This window comes from Lolium perenne, chromosome 4, assembly GCF_019359855.2.
Source record: "Lolium perenne isolate Kyuss_39 chromosome 4, Kyuss_2.0, whole genome shotgun sequence".
NCBI classification, from domain to species: Eukaryota; Viridiplantae; Streptophyta; class Magnoliopsida; order Poales; family Poaceae; genus Lolium; species Lolium perenne.
Genome location: NC_067247.2, coordinates 26,445,362 through 26,462,674, shown reverse-complemented (window position 1 = coordinate 26,462,674; position 17,313 = coordinate 26,445,362).

The window sequence follows — 17,313 nt, the reverse complement described above, 5'->3', positions numbered from 1 at the left end:
AGGCATTGACAAATTAATACCTTGTCAAAGGGGGCGTTCACCCCTTCAGACCTAGCTCTGGCCGCCCCCTCTCTCCTCCATAGTGCTGTACCGGCTTGGCGAAGCCCTGCAGTTTTTCTCCTCCACCACCACCACCACGCCGTCGTGCTGCTGGGATTCCGTGGAGATCTACCACACCTCCGCTGCCCGCTGGAACGGGGAGAGGAAGGGCTTCATCGACACCGTACGCGCGACCGAGTACGGAAGTGCTGCCGGATTGCAGCACTGGGGATGATCGTCTACACCAACAACGAGATCTAATCTCGTAGGCTTTGGAAATCTTCAAGGGTTAGTCTCATATCAATCTCGTTGCTCCGATCTTGTAGATTAGATCTTGGGTGTTCCATAGATTAGATCTTGGATTTATTCGTCTTGCGGTAGGAATTTTTTTGTTTTCTATGCTACGAACCCCATCAGTAAGGCGCTTAAATATCGTTAGTCACCAATTTAAAACTTCGATTATTGCTTCTTCTTATAATATGTTCACAAAATTTGTATAAATTTATATAAAATAAAAGAGATTTGCATGATAAATGCAATTTTACCATTTGTGCATCCTAAAATCATATTATTTGGGATATAGTAGTGGTCAAAGTCGTGCATGAAAAATCGATCAAAAACGGTACGTTACATTTTAGGAGAGAGGAGGTATATTCTAGCTATTTTAATGGACAAGCACGACCGATCTTGCTGATCTCAACTAGAAATGTTATATGACAGAATAAGTGGGCTTAGTAATGTGGGCAGATTCAGCAACAAAATACTTTAGACGCTTTGGGCCTAGTACAGACGGCCATGCTGCTGGGACTAACATAAGTACTCGTTTGGAACATGATTCTTGTGGCAATTTCTCCTAGGATTTTCGGTGGAATTTCTTTCGTTTGTGACCTTTGAATAGTACACCTGGCCGGATCTCTTGGAAATTTCCAGCGTGGTCGACCAGATGCAAAGCACGGGTGAAGGGCGGACGGCCAGCAAAGCGCACAAAGGTCTCACTGCGCGTTGCGGCGGGCGAGCGTGGATGCGCAGCAGCGACGACAAGAAAGGCTCCGGGGTCCTGCTGTTGGCAGACTAAATGAGAACTGATATAGTTCATTTGTTATGTTTGAACATGGCTAGTTAAATTGAAAATCGATTCGTACCTTGTGTGATTGTTTCGGGTCGGATTATTAGGTTTGTTCGTGATGACGTTGTTACCGAAGTTGTCAGATTAGTCCCGAGGATTTTTGTCATGCCTGGTACCTAGCTAATACTTTCTCCGTTCCGGTTTATAGGTCATGCACACATCCTTCGATAGTGAATTTGAGCAAAAAATAAACCAAGACGAAAGAAGTACTACTACCTTGTTTATCCATTAACTAGGCAATCTTGCAAAAAATAAATGTCGGGGGTTTACAGGAGAGACATCATTCTTTCTCCACTACATATCACATACCAATTAATGTCTTTTCCTTGGTATATCTTGATGATATTATCACGACTAGTTCCTTTGATAAGGCTATTTCACATTTATCTCGTGATTTGAGTGAGCCCTTAAGGACTTGGTGACATACACTTTTCTTGAACATAGAATTAACAAACATTCAACTTTTTTTATTTTTGAATACAGTACAAACGGGAGGCTCACAAATACATATATACACTCACCCCTATGATTGCACGCACACCCGACTTATATGACATAAAATGATTATAACAAACTCATCCTGCGGTCTTGAGATTGATGGAGTCACCACAGCCGCCTCGTTGTCAACGGGAACATCAAGTACTACTGAAATAATATTCTGCCTTTTATAAAATACCAAAGTGTTAAATCTGAAAATTAAACTCTGTTAGGCTCGAGGTGCCACAATCCTACTAACCATCCAACTACATGTTGTTTTCAAACATATTTCAGCCGGTATCATCATAACTCATGAAAAGAATGCTGCCGATTTTCTTTCAGAAGTTGGTATGAGCAAGTCCAAGTGTGCTCCGACACCATAGTACAATCCCGATAAAGTATCATTGACTAGAGGGTCTTCTCTTGGACCCAAATACGACCATTATTATAGGAATATCCTTGGTGCCTTGCAATAATTGAAATTGACACGTGTTGACTTATCATTTTCAGTGAACAAAGTATGTTAATATCTTCTTGCACCTACCACTTCTAATTGAACACCTGCAAAGAGAATTTTCAGATATGTTAAAGGTACACTTATTGTTGGACTCATGTTTAGGAAGTATTAATGTACTCTTTTTAGGGCTCCTTTGATTCATATGAATTGCATATGAATAGTGTAAGATTTAAATCTTATAAGAAAATTTTCTACACATGTTGTTTGATTCATAGAACATATCATGTAGGAACTAATCCTATAGGAATATTGTAGTGTAAATCCTATAGGAAAAAAACATGAGATCATACCTGATGGAAAATATCCTTTGCTGCAATCAAATACACTTCATTTTCCCATAGGATTGAAGTAACCATGACATTTCAATCATATACTTTTTTTATTCCTATGATTTTCCTATCCTATGAATCAAAGACGCTCTTAGTATTTTTTCCAGATGCAGACTAGGCCGCCGACTGTCTCGATAGTATGAGTTCTATAGGACCATTTGATATATTCTTTGGTCCTAACTTTGTCTCATGGATTAACACAAAACAAGTGGAGTACAATTCTTTACTATTAAATGGGAGTTGGTCGTTTAACACTCAACGCAATTTGGTGGTCGTCATTGAACACATGATCCATCCATCTTATCTCATTGTCTCCACTCTCGCAGCCACCGTTCGATCGCTTTTCGAGGCAATTCCCTCCTCCACTTTCCCTATTTGCCTCACGTATCAAATCAGGGATCAATACAAATTAATTAGAAATTATTTCTTGCCATATGTGACTCCTGAAAAAGGTCTCACATTAATCTCCTCTGGTTCTGTATCCAATCGCGCCGCCGCCTCACCTCCAACCTCGCTGGCCATCCCAGCCGTCCCCGTCCCTCGCGCCGCCACCGCCGTCCCTCTCGCCGCCACCATTTTTTCCGCGTAGTCAGTGCCTCGGAAGGAGCCGTCGTTTCCTCTATGCTCTGGGGACGCACACGCCGCCACCCTCCTCAACAAACCGTGGCGCCAGGACGCCCAGGGGAGGAACCGTGTCGGAGGCTGCACCGTGCAGCGTAGGACGCCCAGGTTGGTCCACGACTTTTCCCTTACTGATATCTCTCATTCGTTGGCCTTCTCCCCATCCAGTTTCCTTCTCCCATAATCCACACCTCGTTCATCCATATATGATCCTCTTGTTTTATTTTCACTAGATTTAACATTGAACTCTGTGCAAATCAATCCAGGTTGAACCATCGAAGGGGAGCACAAGCTAGAAAAGCAGCAACTGCGATGAACCAACACAAAGTTGTTTTCAGTTGTCCTGTACAAAAAAGCGTACATTGTGATTAACATTAACATAATAATATTGATGGATTAATTATTGCTACTGAGAAAAAATGCACCCCTTTTTCCATTTATACGCAAAGTAGTATTCAGTTGTCCTGAATATTGTAATTCTAGGGATTTATCTTGTATTCCCATTTTAATTTATACTTGAGAGTACTGTAATTCTAGGGATTTAACCTTTGTCCCCTTTTCCTTCTCTAAAGATTTTGAAGAAATATTACTTTTATCTCTACTCAACCGAATGGATGAGTAGCTATTTAGTAATAAAGACTTCTAACACAGAATATGTCATGTATAGTTGATGAAAATGAGTACATCCCGTCAATTTACCATGAAAGAATGAACTGCAATTTTTTTGTAGTCATAGTATTTGTGTTATGGGAGTGTCAAGCAAGACTTACTTTTATTTTGTAACGTCACCAGAAACCAGATGCAAGGTCTTCATGGTTACTACTATAATGGATGCTAGAAACAGATTTTGTTCCTGGATGAACATTATAACTTTAGAACCAATTCTGCCATATCCTTTCCATGATAATTACCCTATGGTTTTCCAGCAGTATAACTTGCTATTCTGTTTTCAAGTTCCATGTCCTAACGTTGAGTGTCAATGAGAATTTCAAGACCAACCATCTTCAGCTAATTATGTCCACGTGCATATAAGACTTGTTTTACCTAAATACTATTTAGTTTATCATGTGCCAAAAATCTCATCATAGTGCCAAATCCCGCTTCTTCCTTGTTTAGTCGTTAAGTACATAATTATATGACTGCAATTATACCTCAATTCAGAACAATGCAGGATGTTGCTATGATTGTCAAGGTCATGGTTGAGCATGGGACATCTAGATGATGTTGTTTTTTGGTGTCAACAGTCAATTATTGTGATATTCCCTCTATGGATGTGTGCAATTCATTTTTGTTATCATTTCAGAGGTTTGATAATTTATTAATTAATAGTTTAATTAAGTATAATATTACACAAGATGTTGGCTGCCAATGTTTTTTGTGGCATCTAGAACTAAATTTTTTGCCATATTAAAAGCTTAGGAAAGAAATCTCTCCGATAGTAGATTTTATATCTATTTTTTCTTAAGAATAAACGAATCTTGTTACTTCTTGAAGCATTATCATGTTCTGGTTTGTTGGTTTTTCTTAGAGATTGACTTCTTGGCCATCTCCAATTAGGAGGAATTGTTATTAGTGGAGAGGGAGCACCCCCTTGAGTTTCATCATTCAGCCTTCTGTGCGCAGGTAACTCTCCATTCTTCTTGCTCCTAACCAGGGTTAACCTCTCTATAAATCTTGCTTCTTATTTATGGCAATCGAATCCTCACTGATTATTCAGTTTGTTACCTTCAGCAAGTATTATATTGATACTAGATCTATGATCTCAAACCCCATCAAGTTAAAAAAAATCACTTTTATGGGCATTAGTTCAAGAAAAACATTTTTGCTGGTTTCCCTCCTTTTGCCGATTATCGTACTCCGACCAAAAAACTTGCATAGGTTACTTCGCTCCCCTCTGCCATCGGAATCCATCTATTTGTCCTCCACAAATTGTCTACCTCGGAAGGTGGGTATTCGTCAGAATGTTGTTTGTAGATTGCAATAGGTACAAAAAAAAAAGCTCGATCAGTGTCGATTTTGTGATGACTTGCTCTTGCAGTGTTCAGTGTTCTTGATCATGGGGCTCTATCTTGTATTGTGGTGGAAGAGAGAGGTTGCAGGCATGAATGCACCAGCTGGTCACGGCCGGATATATAGTCGACTGGTTGGGGATGCATGAAAGGAGCAGAGTCGCCGCTGATTCGCTCGACGTGTACAATGTCTTTTTGCCATCTCAATTAGGTACTTCACACTGACTCGATCTATGCTTTCACCAACGAAGTAAACCTTCCATGCGTTATTTTTAACCCTCTGTATAGTGATGTTGTTATTCCGATTGCAAGCAGGCACTAGGCAGACAAATGTTTCTTGCTAGCATGGTGGTTTAGTTTTAGGTTAGGCAAGTTAGACTGTCATCTGGTTTTATAGTTGTGAAAACATCCCTTAATTTTTTTAGCTGTAAAGTTTTCTATAATACCATGTGTTTATAATGGACCGGTGAGAGGGGGTTCGATCTCACAACATGAAATTGAAGTGATGTCGTGCAGGTTCATATGCAGCTACACGATGGGATATTTCCCTATTAGCCTTCATGTGGAGGACATCATCGCCTTCTATCCCAGCAGGCTTACGGTGAGTTCCCCCTAAATTTGTTTCCGTTTACGACCAGCTTTGTGCAAATTTAACAATGATTTATTATATTATGTATTGCCGCAATGGTGCAAACCTGAAGTCAATTTTGTTTTATGTGCTTTTCTTGCATGGTGAAAGGTGCACTCAGAAGAGTTGACATGAAGAACTTGCTGCCATCCATGTGCTCGTTGCCTCTATTTTTGTGTGCTTTTATTTTGCATCAGAGGGTAATTGCTCTAAACTGTTTAATGTTTAATATTTTGGCGACAGTTCTGTACATATATTTTTAGATTTAGCTGTATGTATACATCAGAACAGGGCAAGTCAGAAATGAGAAACCAAAGTGATACTTGCATATAGGGTTTACAGGAATTTGTTGTTGTTCATCTTTTTGTAAGTCATCTATTCCCACAGTTCATTATTATTTTAATTGTAATGAATCCTAGATTTCTAGATTGTCACTAATTCCGACGATACTGTTTTCTTGTGTAGGCGATGATGAGGTTCTCATGATATTTTAGGAAAGTTACAAATGATAGATTATCAAATAAATTTCCAAGAGTAGCATTATCATGAAGGCAATATGGATCCCAAATGCACATTGTGACGTCAGTTACAATTAAGCGACATTGAGCAACACCCGAGCTTAGATTGGCACTGAATGCATGACAAGCAAGGGAAATTCTGAGTCCATTGCTTTCATGTGTAATTAGCTTCGAGGAGTAGATATTTGTGAATAAAAAAAATCGAGTGCTTATTTCATATTCAAACTGTACCAATTATATTAGTTTTCAAAATATATTTCAAGTAAGGTAGAAATTCATCTGTTTTTTGAATATATTGTGCCTTTTTTCATACATGTTAATTTTGCAGGTATTGTATTGACATGTTGTGAGAAAAAATATAATAGCCGTAGCAACGCACAGGCATTCAACTAGTGTTGGCTAATGCTCGAGTTTAGTTGATTTGCGTTAAGCATTGCTTCATGAACTTGGGAGTTTCTATCTTCAAAGATTGTCTCTGGTGTGATAGTTTTGTTGATATACCTATTTCTTTGCAAATTCGATCTTCCACGCCCGAACAAAACATACTTAAATTTACGATTATTTCATTTGTGAGCTGCTTGATATCAAGTTTATCTCCCCCAAAGATGCAATGGATGATGGTTTACGAAAACATCATCTATCAAAAATTAGATTAGTCTAAGTGTAATCCCAACCTCTCCCAAGTTTTGGATTAAGTGGAGCTATTAGACATATAATACATGTACTCGATACAGTTTCGTACACTATTTGAGGTACCGTCGTTTTACTCTACCATGAGTTTCACATGTTATATCAACACATAACCGACGTCCTAGAGAGGCGTTCATAAAGGTAGAACATCTTATATTTAGTGTTTTCTCATAAGTCAACGGATGCCACGGTTACAACTAAACTAACCAATAATATGTATATTTTTAAAATCATGCATGTCCTACGTAGAGTGGATTTTGTACACCCACGCATTGGTGTGGGTGTTTCCGTCACCATCCATTATGCTTTGAAATTTGGATGAAAACAGGAGAGAGAAAGAAATCTTTCCATCTACCATGGTGGGCACAAATCTCGAGAAATAAATGGACGGTGACGAAAACACCCACACCCATGTGTGGGCGTACAAAAGTATTTCCGATGTCCTACACATATCAAATATAAAACATATCTCTTTATCACTCATCTCACTAAAACATTATATATGGCAAGATATTTTATAGATTAGAGACTCTGAAATTAATAATTTATATAAAGGTCGGGGGTTGTGCATGGAGAAACAAGATATCTTCATTATAATATGATTTATTTAATGGCTTAATGGAAAATTGCAAATTAAGTTAATATTTTTGTAAAAGAATAAAATAGCCTTCAGACGAAGTGTTGGATTTGTTTAGCACTAGCATTTGTATGTGTGTTTGTAAAATAAGTAAGTTTCTGCATGAAGTGCACATTAATATAAATTTCCTAGAAAATATATCTAACGTATGCCAAAAATAAAAAAATAAAAATTTATGCATCAAGAGAAGTTGTACTTTAAATCAAAAGCCAATATATGAAAACAAAACTATCGTATCTACCATTAGAAAATTTTATTGGGATTTAAATGGTGCTCCTTATGAACAATTCTTTACAAACCACTTTACTACGAAAATACACTAAACCAAAAGATCTAACACTTAGCAGAAAATCGATGGGGAGACAAGATGGAACCGCAAACAAAAATATTTCCCATAAAATTCGACATGTATATTAGAGCTTCAATTCTTAATGACAAGAATGATATTTTCACAAATAGGATAGCATAACTTTCCTTGCATGTGTCCTACTCTTCTATTATAGACCCTATCCCTATGGTTTATCCTTATGAAATATCAGATAAAATAGAAGGTAGAAGAAAGCGATATAATGAAATTCTAGATTCGAGGATCTTACGACCTAATTTATTTAATTAATGGATCAACAACCAAACCACCCATTTTATGAAAAAGAAGGAGCCTGGTCTTTCTTATTCAAATTCGCATACCCTCGAAATAAAGAATAAAAAATTATAAAAGTTTTGTACAAATATTATGATTGTAAGTCACCCATTTCATATATATAACTAAAACACATGTAAGACAATATTACGTATACTAGTCATATGTAAATAAATGTTGTGTTATTTGTATGCCAATATTCCTATCGCTTTTTACTTGTTTTATAAGTGTCTATTGTATGACTGAATTGTGATGTTTCTGATCGTTGATTCAATACTTTAAGGCTTGGTTTAGCATTGTCGTGAACCATCACAACCCTGATTACCCAGCTTGTTTTTGTCCTTTTAAATGTTTTTACTTATTGTTACCTACATTTGTGTGTAACTGTTTTATATTAGGTTATAAAATAAACATAACGGAACACAACTTGGCAACCGCATGCTGAGCCGAAATGCCTAAATAGAACAAGATTATTAAATTATTAGTTATCCTTTGAGGAGAGAATGAATAGTTAAGTAATATATGATAGCTGTTTTAAGAAACAAGCATGCCTGATGACCGATCTCAACGAAATAGTTTTGGGAATCCACTAGGTTAAGTGGACTTTGTAATGTGGAAGATTCAACAAAAACAACTGAGGGTCTTTGGGTGTGGTATGGATGGCCAGTCTAGGATTAACCTAACTATTTCATAGTAAACATAAGTTGGATTTGCTATCCGAAAAGAATTGGCTTGAATTTAATCTTATTGTGCCCGTGTAGTAACACTCGAAACCTTATGCTCGTAGATAAGCTAATGGAGTGACGATAGAGCATGGGAAGGAGAGTGGTTATATTTGGCAGTGATGAGGGAGTTGTGACAAAAGCGGGAAGGAAGAGCTCGTTGGATGGGTTAGGGTAGGGGGATGGTCCCCAATGAGGAGGGAGTAGTGACGGAGCATGAATAGGAGAATTCACTAGGTTTGTTAGGGTAGCGTGGTGGAGATGCCATGACCTGATACTTAGAACAGAGGGCTCATATGAGTGGTTAAGGTTGTGGGGGACTGAGGCAAGGGTGTTCATCGTAGCTGAAATGGAAGATAGATATCATGCCTTGTTTGCCAGCGCAAACAATATTTATCTACAAATTTGGGTTTTGATCAAGGTGGTGGATCAAAGACGTTACGATGATGGTAAAGTTTTTGCAGAGGTGGGACGGGAAGGCAATGGTTTCTAGATTTTACAAAAATTCTAGGCTAGTCATGCGCCAACTAAAATGATAGAAAATATAACAAATTGTTGCTTTTACGGAAGAACCAAATTATGGTAAGAAAGACCCTTTTGCGACACAAGACGTGCAAATTAATGAACGGTGGTTTCTGAGGCAGAGAATCTATAACTGATTATGTATAATAGGGCACCCAAAACTGGTCACATAAAAAGTGATACATCACAAAAAGTGGGTTTTACATCACTTGTGCAGTTTTTGGTTCTCTAAGTGATGCAAAATAATGTCTGCCGGACACGGTGATTTAAAATAGGGCTCCGCTGCCGCAACATACACATATTTTTTATCCATGACCATGTTAAGATAAATTTGCGACATCCCATTGTTGGCTACAACCAAATTAGGCTCAAATTTGCGATCTTCCATTGAAGCCTCATATCGATTGGAGGCTCTTACCAAATCTGACAATGAATGACTTCAATTTGTCAAAGTCATCTGAGCCGCTTAGAGAGGTTCACACTCGGTCTATAAGCATTCTTTCCCCTAGTTTCTCCACCTATCCATGTTCCTCAAGATCTGCTCCCACCAAATTCTGATCACTGGAGGGCACTATCGGGCCAAATCCGCGCATGCCGCTCCTTCTCTCGTTCATCTTCACGTTCTCTCCACTGTGGCGGCCACGCCTCCATCGCCTCACCACGCCATCGCCCATAGCGGCCACGCCTCCATCGCCTCACCCCGCCATCGCCCATGGTGGCTGTCGCGCCTTTGCCTCACCCTGACAGGCTCCTCCCTTCCCTCTCCATTGGGTCCCTGCCATGGTTTTTTTCCTCGGTGATTTTTTTTACCGGAGGGCACCGAAGCGAAATCTCGGAAATCTCGGGTTTTTCTCGTCAGAGTTTTTTCAAACAAATTTTGAATTCAAAAAATTCTAGCTCAAATAAATAAATTTCTAGCATGAAATGTAACATACTTAGTATGTGCCTGTTTCACGTAATAATGTAAGTTATTTTTAAATATAGCCGAATTTTTCGGTCGGTATCAACATTTCTCGGTGGGTAGCGGTATTTCCAGTTTCCGTCTAGATTTCAGAAATTCTGACCGAGAAAAAACCCCTGATCCCCGCCACCACTGCCCTGCCTCCAAATAAGGAAAAAATTGAGCGTGGGTGGCCTGGAGCAGCCGAGCTGGGCGACGGCAACCTACCAGAGGAGAGCTCACATGCGGAAATCAGCCAGCGATGACAGTGGCGGAAAGGGGATCAAGAGCAGACTGCGATGGTGAACTTCAGCATGGCAGTTGGGCTGCGCTCGAGGCTGTGAATTTGTTTTTTTTTTCAACAAGAAAGGCCTCGAAAGACCTAGAGATGCATTAATTCCACGCGGTTACAGACCAAGTTACATAAAGGGCCTCTGAAGAACACAAAATAACAGAGCAGCCCTCATAGTGTGCAAACATGACCCTAGAAAAGAAAGCAGAAACGCGATCAGGCCCTCGATCTCCGCCGGAGAAAGGACTTCGCCATCGACCGCTTCCAACGCCACCGGGGAGCAAGCCACTTGGGGCATCGGGAGCAGGAGTCACTAGTGGAAAACTGCTCTTTTGCACCGGTTTTTAAAGGCCATATGCACCGGATGGGCAACCGGTGCAAACCATCCGGTGCAAAAGGCCCCCCCCTTTTGCACCGGTTGGCTTACAAACCGGTGCTAAAGGGGTCTCCACGTGGCCGGCTGTGGGGCGCTCGGCGGGGAAGCTTTTGCACCGGTTCGTAATACGAACCGGTGCAAAAGGGTTGGGCCGCGGCAGCATGTTAGTGCCCTTCCTCGCCGCGGCAGACTTCTGCCGCGCAGGAATTGCACTAAAACGCTGCCGCGGCAGAGACTCTGCCCCATTCGAAACACGGTATAATATTAATGCAGACAATTCAAATATATATATAGGAAACCATTGTATTACATATATCGATCAAAGTGACACACGTTCATGCATATATATATGTCTACATCAACATTGATATTGGCGGTTGTCCACATAGTGTTCTCCATCTGGAGCTATGACTTGCTCAAGTAAGAACCCCGCCAGTTCTTCTTGAATTGCTCGTACACGCTCTGTTGCTAGAAGACCATCCCGCAACCGTTCGATCTAATAATTTGAAGAAGGTACGATGGTCAGTATATATATATGTGTGTATGTGAATGAAACACAAGGTGATCGATAAAATAAAGCCATGAATGTTGTTTAATTACTTACATGAACTTGTTCCAAAATGTCCCTCTTATGGTGGGTATTCTGGCGGATGAACTCGCAAACGTAGAACCCGCATAAATTATTCCCATCCTCCTGCCTCAAGCACTTTACGAGAACAAAGTTCAATCAAAATAATATATATATAATCAAGGATGATAATAATGGTATTGAAACTACAATCAAAGAGATGCGCGGCCTAGCCAGTAGTACTTACCGGTACATGTTTTATTCGAAGTTCTTTATTCTTTAAACCCGGAGACTTGTTGGTGAACCGTTTCCAAGCCTTGAGGAGGATATCAGCCATGTCCCCCCACGCCTCAAGGGGTTTACTCTTCGAGTCCATGACTTCTACTATCCCGGTGTCGGGTTCAATGACTAGCAGGATATAGTGAAACCTGCGGACACACATATATATGCATAACTCATCAATTACACTTAACACATGGAGTAAGCGAAAAAGATTGAATGTGTGAAGACAGTAACACTCACGCGAAGTTGTAAGGAAATAGTATTGCCCTTTTGTATGAGTTTTTCCTTAAGACATATACCAAGTTATTCTCCGTGTCCTTGGGAGAGTTGTCGACAGTATACCCATTCACGGTATATGGGTCAACGAACCCAAGATCATAGATTTGCCCCTTGCGGCATTCGCGAATCTTCATTCTGCATAATACAGTGAGAGTATGGTTATATGCTAGCAATAATGGACGAGTCGCGGTAGAGACTTAATTACATAAATAATACTTACAGACAGTATGCACTCAGCAGAGATTTGTCGAGGGCGTCTTGGTTGAATAACTGAAATAATTCACAAAATTCGATGTTCATCACGTCAGTTCGCCCGTAGTGCTCATCTCTTATTGCCACCATGATCCAGTTCTGGCCGTCCTTACATGCATCCAAGTACCAATTATGTAGTCTTCGCAGCTGTGTTGATAGATTAGGCAACTCCGCAGCTCTGACAAGAGGTTCCCCGTATGTGTAATGGTATGCTAATTGGACATCGTCCGTGGCCATGAATTCGATGCGGCTTAAGTACTCAGGAATACTCATACCGGCCGCATCTGCCTCATCTTTGTATAGTTTTACCATCGTTGGATCAAGGCACGCTAGGACATCGGGATACACTTGGAGCGGGGGGCACGAGTTTTTCTGGGCTCCAAGCTGGGGAACTGGTTTCCCATCTACCTTACTTTTTGCCAACCGCTCTTTTGCTAACACATTTGACTTGCGAATAGACCGGTCATAGTTCGATGAAAGACTTGGCTCAGGTTGATGAAGGTTCTTCAGCAGTTTCAACTTCTTTTCCAGAGATATAGCTGGCTCCGGCTCAAGCTGGGGCTTTTTAAGTTTCAACATTTGTTGCTTGTGCTGTTCAGCTACGATCTTGGCATTTTCCTCAACTGTATAGTCATAAGGTCTCTTGGGAGGAACCTTAGGCACTCTTGGGAGGGGCTCTTCTTTGCGTCTCGGTGATTTGTTACGACTCAGCTGTGTCGTAGCGGCCCGCATAATTTTCCTCTTATACTTGGGCGGCGGAGATGGCTCACGCGGCGGCGGAGATGGCTCACGCGCCGGCGGGGAAGGCTCACGCGGCGGCGGAGATGGCTCACGCGGCGGCGGAGATGGCTCACGCGCCGGCGGGGAAGGCTCACGCACTGGAGACGGCTGCATCGGTGGAGAATGCTGGCTCGGTGGAGACCTTGTTGGCGCCTTCCAACCCGGAATCACAATGAATTCCTTTCGCCATAGAACTGTAGTGTTCTTGGCCTCTCCCAGCTCTAGCAAATCCCCTTCACCGGCAGGGTGGTCAAGCCTCAGCGGCCCATACCCATCCATAACTTGATCCACCCCGGCAACAGCGTATCCAGGTGGAACCGGCTTGAAGTGATATCTTTGATCAGGTACCGGCGGTAAGACATAGCCGATCGCCGCCTTGAGCGTTAAGTAGCCCATCGTTTGGAAATGTAGCTCACAAGGTGTCGACTCTGTGATAAAGTCCACAGGGTAGAGATCAGAAGGCATCTGCGGATCCACAGGGGAGGGAGGAGCCATCTGCGGATCCACATCCGCATCATCACTGTGCAGCTCAGTGGAAGTCATGCTGCTCTTCCGCTGTGATCCCTGGCGGGTAGCATCGAATGCAACTTGTTCTATCCGCGGATTAGGTTGAGGTTGGGTGATCGTGGATCGAGCCTCGACATTATCATCCTCACTTGCTCCTCTAGCTTAGCAACGCGTTCTTGAACCACATCCTTTTGCCTCGACGGCTTCTATCCGGATATTTCTTCGTTTCTGCAGAAACCCAATACACCACGGCTTGCCACCTGATGTGGTTCGTGTTCGTCTGAGTGTTCGTGGATTCCCAAGGCGCGTGTGAGCTGGTCCTTCTCTCTTTCGGGACGGAACTTCCCCTCTTCAACTTCCTTTGCAGCATTTCTAAAGGCTTCGATGGGAAGTGGGTTTTCCCGATGTCTTTGTGTATATATGCAGAACCCTTGTGCGTCCAACGTGCCCCCATGCGCGTAAAACCAATCCCTTGACCGCTGGTTCCATTTCCGTACCTCTGGCTGGATCCCGTTCTTAATTAGGTCATTCTCCCATTTCTCCCACTTAGGTCTGCCAGCCTTGTAGCCTCCTCGCCCCATGGTATGGAAGTACATCTTATTAGCAGCATTTTTCTTGTTGGTGTCTGACCTTGTCTTTGCCCTCTCCGATGTCTTGTACTTCACAAATGCCTCCCAGTGGTCTTTTATCTTCTCATAGGGGCCCTTGAAATCTGGAGTCTTCTTTTTCTTGATAAAGGAGTTGTCCAATTTCTTCTTGTAGTCGTTGAACTGCGTTGCTGCCATCTTCTTAAGAGCCCACTTCTTGACTCTTCGTTGTATGCTATTCAGCTCGGGATCCTCAGGGTCTGGCCTTTTATTATCACTATCAGAGTCAGCTGGCTCCGGAAATGTGAAATTTACCATGAGTTTCCTAAACATCAGATTTTTGGATCTCGTATCGACGTAAGTAACTCCTTTGTCCTCCGTTGCAGGTTTCTTCCATTCTTGAGTGGTGATCGGGATGGTGTCCCTAACAATAACTCCGCATTGACTTACAAACTTTTTTGCGTGATCCTTGGGAGAAATCGGTTCGCCGTCTATAGCGATTTCCGTGATGATGCACCTTTCATGGTCTTCCATCTTTCTGGCCGCGCCTCGTTTAGTTCTGCCAGTAGAGTGTGTTGATTGGGAGGTCTAAAAGAAGAAACAACGTTAATATATGTATATGCACATATCTGTAGGCTTGGTTAATTAATATATATACACCTCGATGTGGTGAGCTTCTCCCTCGCAGTCGTCACCTTCTCCCTCACCGGAGCCGTCTCCACGGTGGTCTTGATCATCTTCCTCATCAGAGCCGTCTCCTCGGGTTCGCTCGTCTCCCTCGCCGGATTGGTTTAGGTAAAGAGAGGTGATATCGTCATCATCACGGATAATCTCCTCGACGAGGTATTCTTGTTCTAGGTCTCTTTCCATAGTTTCTGCAAAGACTTAAAAGTTATTCTAATGCTATAAACACAACGAAGCTAGATTATTCTGCAAAGACTTACAAGTTTCTGCAAAGACTTACAAGTAATTAAGAATAATGCTCAATACATGATCAATAATAGTGCTGATCGAAAGCAGATAGTGCAGTTACATGCATACATAGATCGATAATACATCAATCACTACTACAAACACTCAACCGCGCAGACCGGGTCCTAGAGGGCGCCGACCGGGTCCTGAGCCGCGCTGGGTGTGCCCCCAAAGCCACGGAACAACAACGGGAGCATAGCTAACATGAGATCCCTGCATAACGCTCCATCCGCCCCTATACATGTTGTCTAACGCATACATGTAACGGCGAACGTGCTGGTCCTCCGCTTCAATGCGCTGAGCTACCTCCTCCGGCGGGGCCGGCTCCCTCTGAAACGAACGTGGCCCATAAGACCTCCACCAGAGAATATCCGGGTCGACGACGGGACCCGGATTCCGCACCAAGGTGCGCGCCCCAGAAGATAACACCTCCCAGTGCCACCCCGGCGGAGCCCAGTCCCGGACTTCCCCCATCTGCTGCATCTCCTCTAAAACTGTCCTAGCTCCAGGACGCGGAGGCCGCGGCATCGTATGCAAACTAACAAATATAATAATAAAGTACTAATGAATATGAATGAAACTAACTAAATTTTGTCTAACACATACTAATAAAGTACTTACTACTTTTTTCTAACACATACTAATAAAGTACTTACTACTTTTTTCTAACACATACTAATAAAGTACTTACTACTTTTTTCTAACTAAATAACTAAATTTTCTAACTAAATAACCTAACTAAAATCTCGAACTAAATTTTCTAACTAAAACTAACAAATTTAAACCTAACTAATTAAAATCTAACAAAACCTAACAAATATTCTAATAAACCTAACAAAAATGTAACTAATTCTAACAAAACTAAAATCTAACTAATTCTAACAAAACTAAAATCTAACTAATTCTAACAAAACCTAACAACAATCTAACAAAATCTAACTAATTCTAACAAAAATGTAATTAAAATCTACTAAAATCTAACTAAAAAAAGAAAAAAAAGGAGGGCCAGGGGGTGCGGCCTCACCTTGGCCGGCGCGCGGCGGAGGGGTGGGGCCGGCGGCGGCGCGGAGAGGCGGCGGGCGGCGGCGCGAGAGAGGCGGCGGGCGGCGCGCGGCCGGAGTGGTGGGGCCGGCGGCGGCGCGCGGAGGAGGCCGAGCAGCAGGGCGCGCGGCGCGGCGGCGGGCTGGCGGCGGCGCGCGCGGGCGCGCGGCGTGCGGGCGGGCTGGCGGCGCGCGCGGGCGCGGCGACGGCGCGGGCGGGCGGAGTGGTGAGGCCGGCGGCGGCGGCGCGCGCGGAGGAGGCCGAGCAGCAGGCGCGCGCGCGGCGGGCGGGCGGGCGGCGGCCGGCGCGCGGGCGCGGCGTGCGCTGGCGGCGGCGGCGCGCGGCGACGGCGCGGGCGGGCGGGCGCGGCGACGGCCGGCGACGGCGCTGGCGGGCGGGCGGGCGGCGGGGCGGGCGGCGGCGCGGCCGGGAAAAAATTGGCCAGAGTTTCGCCTCTCGTTTCGTCCTCGCGCGAAGTGGAGAAGAAGGGCGCGCGGGGCAGTTATAATTTGACCCTTTTGCACCGGTTCGTGGCTGGAACCGGTGCAAAAGACCCTTTGCACCGGTTCCAGCCACGAACCGGTGCTAAGGGGTCAAATTGTGGCTGAAATTTTTGCTTTCTTCCCGCCTTTTTTTCCCTGATTCGCGCGGGATCGAGTTCCGCCACGACGCTGCGCGGGTTTCCGCCACGACGCCGCGCGGGATATGTTCCCGCCACGACACCGCGCGGGACATTTTCTGCGCCACGACGCCGCGCGGGATATTTTCCCGCCACGGCGCGCAACGCGGGGAGATTTCCCGCCTAAACGCCCTCTATAAATAGTACGCCCCCGTGTCTCCCATTTCACTCATCACCAAACCCTAGCCCATTGCACAATGCCCCCAAAGCCGCACCCGCCGCCGGTGGAAGTGGACCCGCAGCTCGCGGAGATAGAGGAGTGGGAGGAGCTGCTGCGGCAAGA